At 47.0% G+C, this 13206-nt stretch overlaps 1 protein-coding gene across 1 annotated transcript in view; it reads right to left on the bottom strand.

Annotated features, from left to right (window-relative positions):
* The window catches only part of GALNT1 (polypeptide N-acetylgalactosaminyltransferase 1), a 184580-nt gene extending 171712 nt beyond the window's left edge, over positions 1 to 12868 (bottom strand). The window contains exon 1 of the mRNA XM_045005628.1: positions 12385 to 12868. The gene's annotated coding sequence lies outside the window, so the exon portion shown is untranslated. The remainder of the gene's footprint in view (positions 1 to 12384) is intronic.
* Between the last annotated feature and the right edge of the window lie 338 nt (positions 12869 to 13206).

The following is a 13206-nucleotide window of genomic DNA, read 5'->3' as shown; positions in this document are numbered from 1 at the left end:
CTTGTGCCATCTTCCCAGCAGTGAGTGCACTTTCCCCCAAATCTCACTGAAGATGTGAGCTTTCTGGTTCACAGATTACCTTTTCAGGGATATGCCATAGTGAAAGCCAACCGACTCTCAGACATTAAACAAAATTCTAACACAATTTACTTAACAGGGGTTATCTAGACAAAATAGTGAACACCCTATTCATTTTCTCTGCCTCAGTTTCTTTGCCACTCTGGAGAGTCCTCTAAGTAGTCCAACATGCTTCCTCTCCTTGCACATAACTTTGCATATGGTCTTGTCTTTTCTCATAGCTGCTAAGAGACCCTTTTATAACCTCCATCCCCTTCAGATTACTTCCTGATCAGCCTCATCAGGTGATCAAATGCCTGCCACATGATCGGATACTTAATTACCAGCCTACCTGAGCAGACTAGTCCTTCTGGGTAGACAACAGCCTATTGTCTAAGGTGGTTCAATTTCAGTGGGAGACAACTTACATTATGGACCTTTTATTATTAAGCCTGTGCTACCGCTCTTTAGAATTCCACTCCAGCATAAAGGTAAATCATAACAGAGAAGACAAACAAATCCCACATTAAAAACAGTGTGTGCAGTCTGTTAGATACAGCTCAATTTTTTTTTTAAAGTCATAAGCTGTACACAGGCAGATACCCAAAATCACTGCAGACTCCTTCCCCAGAAGACCTGCATCTGGGCAACTCTCTGGGCACTGACACTGCTTCACCTTGAACCTCTCAGTTTTCAGACAGCTAGAGATAGTCATTAGGGAGATATGAAACAGTCCTTCTCCTAAAGGTCAAGGATGCTACTTTCCACAGCACTCCTAGTCCCCTTGCTGGACAATCACACCAAATTAGAGTCCAGCTAAAATGCACTATCACTAGATTAGTTTAACAGCTGTCCCTCATTTTCTCAATGCCTTTCCTCCCTCAGCCTCATCTTCTCCATTTACATGGCTATGTAATAAGTAGTTGGGCACACCCTTAATTTTGATTAATCAAAAAAGACAGTTACCTTTCCCATAACTGGTGTTCTTCGATATGTGTTGCTCATGTCTATTCCATAATAGGTGTGCATACTCGCCACATGCACCAGTGCCAGAAGTTTTTCCCCTAGCGGTACCCGTAGGGGAGCACCCCAGCGACCCCTGGAGTGGTGCCTCCATGGCATGGTACAAGGGGCGCTGCGTACTCCCCCCTCCCTCCTTCCTTCTTGCCAGACAACTCCAAAAGAGAGGAAGGAGGGCAGGATGTGGAATAGACATGAACACCACATCTCGAAGAACACCAGTTATGGAAAAGGTAACTGTCCTTTCTTCTTCGAGTGATTGCTCATGTGTATTCCCCAATAGGTGATTCCAAGCTATATCTGTTGGAGGTGGGTAGGAGTTCACAAATTCTCAGGACAGATTACAGCCCTGCCAAACCCAGTGTCATTCCTGATTTGGGAGACTATCCCATAGTGCGAGGTGAACGTGTGAACTGAAGACAACATGGCAGCCCTACAAGTGTCCAGAATGGGGACATGGGACAAAAAGGCAGCCGATGAGGCTTGTGACCGAGTCAAGTGCACCTTCACAGTTGGTGGCGGAGGGAATCCCACCAGGTCATAACAGGTCCGGATGCACAAAGTGATCCAGTTGGGGAGCCGCTGAGTGGAGACAGGCAGCCAACCTTTCATGCACTTGGCCGAGGCGATGAACAGTGGCAAGGACTTTCTGAACGGCTTAGCCCGCTACAGGTAGAAGCCAGAGCCCATGTCACATCCAGCCCATCTCACACGGCGCTCCACACTCTATGCGTGGGGTTTGGGGCAGAGGACCGCAGAAAAAATGTCCTGACCCATGCGATAGGCGGACACCACGTTCGGGAGGAATGAAGGGAAGTTTTATTGAGGGTGGATCCCTGACAAGAACTGGCAGGGCACCCCCAAGCATCCTGTCAAAACTGCCTTTTCCCCCACCTGCTTGCCCTTGAAGGACCCAGGCTGGGGGACAGGCCGAGAGTGCGTCTGTGAGTGCCTCTTATAGTCCCACGACTTCTTATAAGCAGCCTCGCATTTTTGGTGGGTGGCCTGAGCCGGAGTCTGCTGCGGCTTGAACTTAGGTTTAGCCGGAACAGAGACCGAGAGTCGTGCGGGAGTCTTTCAGGCCATGCAGCATTGTATCTGTTTATTCCACAAACAGAGCTTTGCCGTCAAATGGGAGGTCCTGCAGGGAGGTCTGCGCCTCGCTGGACAGCCCAGAGAGCAAGAGCCAAGAAGCCCTTCTCATGGACACCATGGAGGCCATGGACGGCGCAGCCGTGTCCGGCACATCCAAAGCTGTCTGCAGGGTCGCCCTGTCAGCTGCTGTACCCTCCTCCACCAGCGCTTTGAACTCCTTCCTGTCGCACTCCTGGAGGGAGTCCTTGAACTTGGGCAGGGAGCCCCACAGATTGAACTCATACCAGCCCAGGAGAGCCTGGTGGTTCACCACTTGTAACTGGAAGCTCAAGGACTAATAAAATTTTCCTTCCAAGAGTCCAGCCTCCATGAATCTTTATTTTTGGAGGTAGGGACTGGCTGGCGCAGCCGCGCCCAGTGGTTTACAGACTCAACCACCAGGGAGTTAGGAGCAGCGTGGGTGTATAAGTACTCGTGTCCCTCGGTGGGTACAAAATACTTGCATTCTGCTCTCTTAGAGATAGGGGCCAATGAAGCCGGTGTTTGCCACAGGGCATTTGAAATTTTTGCCACCCCTTCATGGTGGGGGCAAGGCCACCCTGCCCGGTGCCGAGGAGGACAACACGTTAAATAGGGAGTCCAAGGGCTCCTCTATCTCCTCTGCTTGGAGGTGGAGGCTTGATGCCACCCTTTTTAAGAGTTCTTGATGGGCACTACAGTCCTCCTGTGGGACGGAGGGAGGCAGGGCCATAAATCGCCTCATCCGGGGAGGGTGGCGCAGTACTTTGAGTGTCCACCGGCACCAGAAGGTCCACCACCTGGTCAGTCTCCGGGCACAGTGCCGAGGATGTACGTCCCATCGACTCCTTCCTCGGAGGTCTGGAGAGGGAAACCGATGGTCCTTCTGAGGCTCCGGCAACTGAGCGAGCCCCCACCAGGCCCAGTGCCACTGCACCTGCTGTGGCACTAGTAGAGCCGGTTGTTCGCCCTGGCTGGCCTGACCCATCTATGGATGAATACGAAGGAAGGCCGGGCTGACATATAACCTGCCACTGTCCCCGGACCAGTAGGAGCGGCGGTGCCAGGATCGATGTCGACTACAGGACAGCGATCCCGACGTGAGGGACAGGTAACATCGGTAACAGCTGATCCACGATCGGCTCAGACAGGCAGACCCACAACAGCGATCAATGCCCGGGACTGCCAAGGTGGTGCCGTGGCCCTGGAGCGGGACGCTGAACTACGTTGATGTCCATGCTGTGACCAGCTGTGATAACCCCTCCGAGACGAGGACCTTTGGCGACGTCTGCTTCGGTCCCGTCGGTGTTCACTCCTCGAGGCGGAATGGTGCCGAGAGTCTCGGTCGGATAGAACCCAACCAGATAATCTTTTGGGCGTCGAGGGTGATCCACGTGGACTTTTCCCTGAACAGTTGCTCGGCAGCGAATGGCATTGGGAACGTTCCCTCGACCGAGACGGGGGCGACTGTGGAGATCCCAGCGGCGGCTTGCCTCTGGAGTGCGGGGCCGACATCGGCGGTGCTCCTGGTACCGGCATTCACATAACATCCTGGGCCGCCTGCAGGGCCGCCAGCGTGGAGGGCATTCAGAGAGGCCTGCTTCAAATGGGCTGGGCTACTCCGCTCGACTTCAGGCGACTTCAGACCTAGAGGCCAGTGGGGATTGAGGACTGCCCGACATGGGTCTAGCCTCTGTCCCAGGTTTCTTCCAGTGCCGCAGTGAAGGCCTCTTTCTAGTGTTCCTGGCGTGCCTGTGGACCGGGAGTGGTGCAGACTGGTTGATGGTGCAGAAGGGTTGCCGCACACCGACACCACGGTGCCTGGGTCAGCGCCGACTCCATCAGAATAGCCCGGAGCCTAATGGCCCTCTCTCTCTTGGTCCGAGGCTTAAACGACTTGCAAATCTTCCAGAGATCACTGAGATAGGTTTCTCCCAAACAGCGCAGACAGTCCGTGTGTGGCTCACTCAGTGTCGCACAATTTAAAACCCGGGCGCGGGGCATGCCCCTGCCCAGGCACTCTAACTAAACTAACTACAGGTACCATACACTGAATGAACAAGCAGTTTTGGGGAAGAGCTACAGCAAAGCTAGAGCAGAGCAGTTCCAAAGCACCTTCACTGGCAGCAAGAAGGAACTGAGGGTGGGGGGAGTGCACAGCACCCCTTATATCGCACCATGGAGGCACCACTCCAGGGGGTCGCTGGGGCGTTCTCCTACAGGTACTAGTAGGGGAAAAACTTCCAGCACCGGTGCACGTGACGAGCACACACACATATTGTGGAATATACATGAGCAATCACTCAAATAAGATGGCCATGGTTCACAACTGGGCATGAGAACAGAGACTGAAGGACTCAGTCCTACAAAAATATATCGTTTTGGTCAATCTTAAAAAGTAACAAGTGATTTTGGGTTTGTCAAGCTGGACACTAAAAAGCTTGAGACATCTTAAAGGGTCTGGCTGTCAAAAGGTCAGTGCTCAGTACTTTCTGAAATCCAGTCCCTTCAAGACAGCTTGAGAATTGGCCACAAAAAAACAGACACCCCTAAATATCAAGTCACTTTTTTTTTTCCCCATCTTCATCTTAATTTATTAGCTCTTAGAAAGTATTCCAAGAATATAGCCATTGAATGGTGTTTTATATTTTATTCTGTATATGGGATATTGATAAAGTAATTATGTTAGTTGGTGATTTAATGACATTTCAGTAAATTTTGACTTATGACAACAACACTTGCAATGGTGGATACCATAGCTGTATCTCACAGAGGTGTTGAACGTGAGGCATTCATATACTGCATGCTGAGGGCCAAATAATGATAGGAAAAAAGGTCAGATTCAAGCACCTTTCTGTAGGAAGCACCTGCAAGACTTGAAACTCTACTGTGATGTATGAGTCAAGAGAAAGAGTCAAATGTGACCTCACAAGTTACTGACCTGAGTCACAGCTGTATCAAATTTCCACAATCTCAATGTCTCGTTCCACACTATAGGTCAATGATGACAAACTAATTTGTCATATAACTCCACCAATCACAAGTCAGAATTTTCTCATATGAGAAGTTATGACCACAGGAATTAAGCAACAGTGACATGGATGTGATCCTAGTAAGTTTCACACTGATACAAATAGAAAATCCCTATAAGCACCAAGAACACTGGTTATTCAATTGGTCTACATTAGGAAATTTCACAAAAACATCTCAAGTGATTCTACCACCTGTGCAACTGAACTAGAGTTAGCACAGGTGGAAGCTCTTAAGACTACAACAGCTTCCTACATTTTTATTACTGTTAATTGAATCTGTTAAAATCTGAGGACAACCTAAAAAGCAAGTTAAATGCTGTGAGATAAACAAGGTCTGCTGCTGGATCCTCATCTACATTAGAGCTGCAAAAATAAAAGATATACTAACTCTTGTTCAGCTAAAATAATGGTAGGCATAGTCATTTTTCCTTGTTTTTCAATATTTCCTGAAGCAAACAAGGCTACAAAATGTTCTGTTCATACCAATATGGTTTATTGATGGAAGAAAGAAAATGCTTCCTTCTCCTCACTTTACAAAGAGTGCCCCCAGCAGCTGCAATTGCTGCTGGTCCTGCATCCAGAGCTTCCATGGAAACTCAGCAAGTGCAGCAGTGTGAAAGACTATTCCTACTGGCACTCCTGGGTAAGAAAAGCAGCATAGCCAAGATCTTCACCCACAGCATCTACCCACGGGACATTTCAGAAGAGCAGAGCAAGGGTAAAGATTAAGGCATTTTAAAGCCTATTGATCATCTAACAAGATAAACACTAACCATTCAAGTACTAGCCCGTTCAATATTTTAAAAAGATTTTTAAAAAGTCAGCCTGCCACAGCATATGTATTCGTTAGTATGCTGGTGTGGTTTCTTCCGGTTAATGCTACCCTTAATTATGCCAATGTACTGTAACAAATGTCAAATCAACTCACCCACTCTTTGGAAGCCCTTGTGTTACATAAAATAGTGGGATAAGTTAAAGATAGTACTTGATTCCCCTCCCTGCACAAGCATTTTAAGTTGCTGCCTAAGACCCAATAATAGTTTCTCAGTTTACATAATCTTCCAGTTAGTTGCAAAAGACGTTTCTGGATCTGAACAATACTCCTTTAAAGGGACATTGTCAACTTAGAGATCACACTTTTCCAAGATTCTTTTTACCCTACAAGTGTATACTGATGTATTTCAATTATTACTACCCTACAGTGAAAAAGCCTCTACCCAAGGCACTATTAAGAATCTTGCACACACAAAAAAAAAAAAAAACAGACCCATCAGTTATTCCAAGATCAAATACTTTATAAAACAAGTTTTATTTAAGATCTCCCACTGCTACCCACCTAATTAAGGGCCAGGGAAGAGAGATGAGCCTCTCACCACACCCTGAAAGTTAAACACTGGCTAATACAGACCAAGGTGGGAAGTGAGTTCCAAAGACATGCATCTCAAGTTCCTCCACTGACTGCAACTTCACCTGAACATCACAGGGAGTGAATTGGTCTCAGATCATGAGATTTAGGCTACTTAAGGTTTTGTGTTAAGAATAAAAATCTTACAGTCAACCCAAGCTCATTGTAACTGAAAGATAAAAGTTTGCTATTTCAGAAATATTTTTGTACTATCTGCCTCACTATTTCCCCTGTAGTCAGTTTCTACTGTTTGCATTCTCCCATAGTCACAGAAGGGAGGAAAAAACGTTCAAAGAACTTGAAAATGTGATTGTACTGCCACAAAAACTGGGAGAGGAATCAATGTTAATGTATGAACTGGAAATGTTTTATTTAGACTGATTTCACATTGTCAGCATCTTTTAAAAATCAACCCACAAGGAGCACTAAACCAGATACTCAGTTCCCAGGCCCTCCAACCAAAGGGACAAGAGATCAGGAATTAAAACTTCCTTTATGGAAGTATAAACTGCTCTTGGTCACCTACATAGTCGTCCAGGGTTTCAGAATATAAACCAATACCTGTTAGTGGATTAGAGTCAGACTTTCATTTGAAGGTATAAAAACTCCTGAAGGAGTTCAGAGCTATTACAGGAATATATAAAAATATTTATGCAATTTTGAAAGTCAGTGGTTTCTATTTTCGGTGAAAGTAGATGTCCTTTAAGAATCTTTGTACTCTATTGTGTAAACCCATATGTTTAAATAATCAAAAAAGTGAGTAATGGAAATGTTAACCAGCTCTTTAATATACTAACAAACTATATCATCAATTTCTTTGATTTTATGATGGGCCTATCCCACATAATGGACTAAATTTGATCAAAGATTATAAAAGAAAGAAGACTTCAGGGGAACTGGAAGAGCATATCACAATACCTTTATGATGTCACAAGTCACATGGTTTATGCATGTTTTATTTTGGAGAATTGCATTTAGAAAGTTAACATCTAGTTAAGTAAAACTGTTTGTTTGATTATAATACTGCAGAAGTTGACTTCACACAAGAATTATTGTTTTAATAACTTGTTTTATTCCTAGATAAGAAATAGGAAGCTAAGACTATGAATAATTGGACAAATTGAAACAGGGCAAAAGGTTAACAATGGGCAGATATACATTAGGAGCAGTGTTTAATATATTAACAATCCTGAAGAAGGGGTAAGGAGTGATATAGCAAAGCCTACAGATGACAAAATTATTTAGGTTAGTTAAAGTCAGAGAAGACTATGGAAATTCAGAGAGATCTTAACCAAGTTAGGTGAACAGACAACACAATGACAGATTAAGTTCAATATCAATAAATGCAAAGTAATAAGAGAAAAAACTGAATTATTAATACAATCCACAGAGTTCTAATTTAACTATCAGCTCAGGAAAAGGACCTGAGCATCTCTGGACAGTTCAAGGAAGACCTCTGCACAAGGTGAAACTACACCAAAAAAAAAAGATATTAAGATGCCCCATGAATGTGACAGAGAAAATAAATTGAAATAATGTCATTATATAAATTAATGGTTCAATCATCTGGAATACTGCATGCGCCAGCAAAAAGGATATTGCAGGATAACAAGAGGTTCAAAAAAGGCTGACAAAAATGAGTTGGGCACAGAAAAGCCTCCTATGAAAAGATTAGAAACATTGGAACGGTTTATCATAAAAAGGAGACTAAAAATGGGACATGATATAAGTATGCACATTTATGAGCTGTTTACACAAGGCTAGGGGATGTTCAGTGAAAATGAAAGGCATCAAATTCAACTCTCATAAAAAGGACTACTATTCACATTATACAAAATTAAACGTCAGAACTCAATGCCATATGTCATTGAGGCCAAAACGTAGGAAGATCTAAAGAGGGACTGGACATTTTGTGCATATCCAGTTAATAGTTACTGCTAAAATTTTTGAAAGGGATATAAAGCCCCACGTTCTTCAGGGTTTAAGCCAATCTATTACTACTACAGAAGAATGAGATGTTAACTGGCACACATTATCCAACATGTGCTTACAGTGAGATTTGTTACATTGCCTATAAGGCATCTTGTGCGGGTTACTGTCTGAAACAGCATACTGGACTAGATCAACTATGGATATGCTCCAGTATCTCAATTTCCAGGAGAAGTTTAAATCCAATGTGAATTTAAATAGAACTCTTAAAAAACTTTTAAAGAAAATTTAAGGATCAACAGGCCCTGAATTCTAGCAGCACTACTGGACTAAAACATGTACTAAAAACTTAAAGGAAAAATTGATGCATCAAGATGTATGAGAATCTGGATTGCAAGCTATCAGCAAGAGTTTCACACACACACAGGAATCCTGTGAAGTTTTCCAACCTTCACCTTCATTAACTGAAGTACCATTTTTTAAAAAGTATTATTTCCCTCCTGAAAATGTGTTTTTTGTATGTCTTAAGCTTTTAAAATTTTCAAGCATCAGTAAATACACTGAAATTGCTAGCTCCTTACACTTTCCTAAAATCCTGGAAGATATTCGGAGACCTTACTGAATTAATAGACTTCATTCCACAAATTAAGGATGAATGTGCAATAGTTAAGTAATTACTTTTAGGAGATAGACGTGAACACATTGGATATTTGCTAGTAATAGAGAGGATAAAAGACTTAAAGATGAGAATTCAGAATTTTAAAGAAGCAATAGTATTTTTATACCGTCAGTTAAAATAGTCACGTAACCCAACATTATGGCAATATTATAATATTAATGCCATTACAAACTTCTATGGTTCTAGAAAATAGAGATATTCAAATGAACATTTTTCAAGAAGTAGAGAAAGCCGGATTCTAATTTTAATTTCTAGGCCAAATCCTATCCAGTGCACTCTCACAAAATTCCTACTGGATTCAAAAGGAGTTGTGTTTGCTTACAGCAGAGGTGCGCAAACCACGGCCTGCAGAACCACCCTGCCCAGCCCCTAAGCTCCCAGATGGGGACACCAGCCGCCAGCCCCGCCCCCACTGGCCCCCTCCCCCGCAGCCACACAGGGAGCACTCTGGCCCATCGCTCCTGCCAGGCTGCATAGCTTGCACCCCACCCACCTCCCAGGCTTTCCAATAAACCAGTCCTGCCACTCTGAGCAGCATGGTAAGGGGGCAGGTCCCGGGGGCGGTTAGGGGTGGGGAGTTTGGGGGCAGTCAGGGGACAGGGAACAGTTGGATGGGGGTGGGGTCCCAGGAAGCGGTTAGAGGCAGGGAGTCCTGGGAGGCAGTCAGGGGATGGGGACATTGGATAGGTGTGGCAGTCCCGGGGTGGGGGGGGCTGGCAGGGGTGTGGATAGGGGCAGTCAGGGGACAGGAAGTTGGGGGGAGGGGTTGGATAGGGGACAGGGTCCTGGAGGGGCAGCGGTCAGGGGACAAGGAGTGGGGGGAGGGGGTTGGAGGCTCTGAGGGGGGCAGTCAGGGGGCAGGAAGTGGGAAAGAGTGGATAAGAGACAGGGGACAGGCTGTTTGGGGAAGCACAGCCTTCCTCCCTACCATTTCGCAAGCCTGATGTGGCCCTCAGACCAAAAAGTTTGCTATAATCCAGGGGTAGGCAATCAAGTATGTGGAGATCATCCTTGTAGTTCAATGTAGAAGTGCACTGGCAAAGCAACTTGGAGAAGACTGCAGTGTTGATGTCTATACTGTATTGGTGCTCTGAACTGATGACTTCAGCCTGCTATTAACCCAATACCTTTCACCAGTACTAAAGGCACTAAAACAAATTTAACAAACAAAACATATTCAATTTTTATATTTAACTGATACAAAACTTTAATTCATCAAATGTTTAATGTAATTAAAATAAGTGATCTAAGATTTATTAGACGTGCACCTATCAATACATACTTTTTATTCTTATTTTCCAAGGGAAATAAAGAACAATTGAAGGTTCTTAAAAGGGAAATAATGTAACATGCAGATTTACATATACATGGGCTCTTGAATATTGGCCTTGCCAAATGAAACGATAAAGACAAATAGCCTTCACTGACAAGATAGCAGCATCCTGTTCTGCCAGCACAACAGTTTGGCACACAAGATTCACCACCCACCTTCTGGCTAACTACTTTCAAAAATGAGTTGCTCCCATGATACCTTTCAACAAATCTAATTTGAGATGACAGAGACATTTTAAAAAGTGTTTATGTAAAACAGCTGCACCACCTCAAAACTGAACCATCCAATGCCTGTCATACAGTACTTATGGAATTTTCACGACACATCTCTAAAGTGTACTGCCCATCTCAAGCATCTTTATTTGTATAACCTACCAGTCTGAAAACAGTGCTCAATAATAAAATTCCAAGAACACTCTAGCTCCTGGATCCCAGAAGTCTCAGCTCAGAAGTGATGCATGCCCTTGCTGTGCTGAAAAAGCTTCAAGGATATCATTCACATCACCTCCTGTTAACGGTGCATCTACAATATTACTAACACCACTGGTTCTAAAAATGTTTGCCTGCTGACCTATGTTCAGATTTTGTAGCCAGCGTCACAAAACTGATAAATATATATTTAAATCTTATACAGCCTTACCAAAACCATTTACTAAAATGTAACAATCCAGCACTAAATGAAGACCCTCAATAAAATGCCAAACCCCAGAAAATGATGAAGCCGGCAGTGAGAAGTGAAACACTTCCCCCAGTATGAACAAGCTTTTGCAATAAAAATGGATTCTCTGGTGCCCTAAGTCAGAAATGTAACAGGCAGCACGTTTGCCACTGTTTTTGCAAAGGATCCCCAGTGAGGAGTAATAGAGTGTATAAAATACATAGCTAGTTACATAGTTTTGGTTTGCACCGCTGTTGGTTGCTGTAAATTTACAGTTCATATAGCACCAACACAATTTATACAGAGAACAGAAAGTTCTGGTTCACTTTTTTCACTGCCACAAAATATATTTTCCAAAGCAGCTGCTGCACAGAAAGACAGGCTTTATTTGGTGTCTCACCCCCAGAAGTGTAGCAGTTACAGGTTCTGGATGTGCTGAAAGCAACGAGCTACTGTGACCTAAAAGATTTGGCCATATTTAGTAATAAGTCTGGGGAAAGAAGAAAGGTCCATCTTTCTTAAAAAATACTAGCCCACTATTAAAATAATCAGTGGGGTCATATGCAAACTAACTTGTTTTAAAGCCGCTACCAAAACCAAAAGTGTTAGTTTTTTTTTTTATCCTCTTCAGCTTTATGAATTAAAAGGAAATAAAACAAACCTGCCTCAGAATCCACTGGGTAAGAGAGTCTGAAATATTAGTCACACATTATGTAATAACCATTAAGTGATCAAACTTCATGTGACAGTGGGGCAAAGGGGAAGAGCTGGGGGGATGCAGCTGTTCCTCTCCTGACCCCAAGCACTGAGGAAGTCCCGTGCCCGCAGTAGCAAGTCCCCCAACCCCTAAACGCCCGCGGTGCCCTGCTCACAGGCGCGCTCCTGCAAGCCCCACTCAAGGGGCGAGGGGGGTTTTCACCCCAGCGGACCGGAGAGGCACCGCGGAGCGGCTCGGCTGCCCCCGCTCGCTCCCCCGGCGGTTACGAGCAGCGGCTGTTGAGGCTCCCCGGCAATGACGAGGGGAACCAACGAGAACCAGTTTCTGCTTTCCACTGACTCGCTTCCTCCAGGCGGGTGAGCGCCCGAGCCAGCGGCCCCGGACCTGGGGAGGGGAGGGGGGGGGAGAGGAGAGCAGCCCCCTCCCCGAAGCCTCACTCACCTCGGCGCTCCGCCCGCAAGCGATGGCCCCGGCCCGCCGGCCGCGCTGCTCACACCCGGGGGACGCGCCAGCAGCCGCCCGCAGAGCGCCGAGCCCCCCCGGCCCCGGGAAGCCGCTGCCGGGGAGAGGAGCGGCCGCTGCTCCGGTCACAGCGCAGAGTCCGCGGGGGGCACCAGGTGCGAGGCGCGGCGCGATCAGCGGGGCGGCTCCGCCGGTGCCCGGCGCGGGGGCAGCTCCGTCCCTCTGGCAAAGTTCAGGCGCGGCTGATACCGGGTCCGCCTCCCGGCTCGCAGCGGCGGCTGCGGAGACCCCGAGTCCCGCCGGGAACTGGCCCGCGGCGCAGGAGGCTCGCCCCGCTCGCCGGGCGCGGCGCGAGGCAGCTACACACAGGGCCGCCTGGCGGGACCCCTCCGCCGCCCCCCGGCGCTGCTCCGAGCGCCGCGTCTCCCGCGCGCCGCTGCCTCCGGGGACCGCCTCAGCGCCGCGTCTCCATGGCCGGCCGGGGGCGGCGGCGGCGGCTTCCTCGCGGGGTGGGTGGGTGGGGGGGGAGGGGTAGTAACGGCTCCGGCGCGCGAACGCGTCTCCTGCGCCTCGCTCGGTGGAAGGTGGAGTCCACGCGCTGCCCCGGCCCGGGCTCCGCCCTCCGCCCGTCCGGCCCCGCCCACCGGTAACCCGGATCTCCAGGGTGGCCACGTGGTGCGCCGCTGGCGGGCGGGGGGCGGCCGCGCCGCTGTGCCGGAGGTGAGTGGTGTGAGGACGGGAGGGAGAGAGGGAGCGAGGAGCTGCGGTGTTATGGAGGCAGCGAGTAGCGCTGTGCTGTGT

Source organism: Mauremys mutica, chromosome 2, assembly GCF_020497125.1.
Source record: "Mauremys mutica isolate MM-2020 ecotype Southern chromosome 2, ASM2049712v1, whole genome shotgun sequence".
Lineage (NCBI taxonomy): Eukaryota > Metazoa > Chordata > Testudines > Geoemydidae > Mauremys > Mauremys mutica.
Note: the sequence above shows the minus strand (reverse complement) of the source record. Positions and strands in the feature narration are given on the sequence as shown.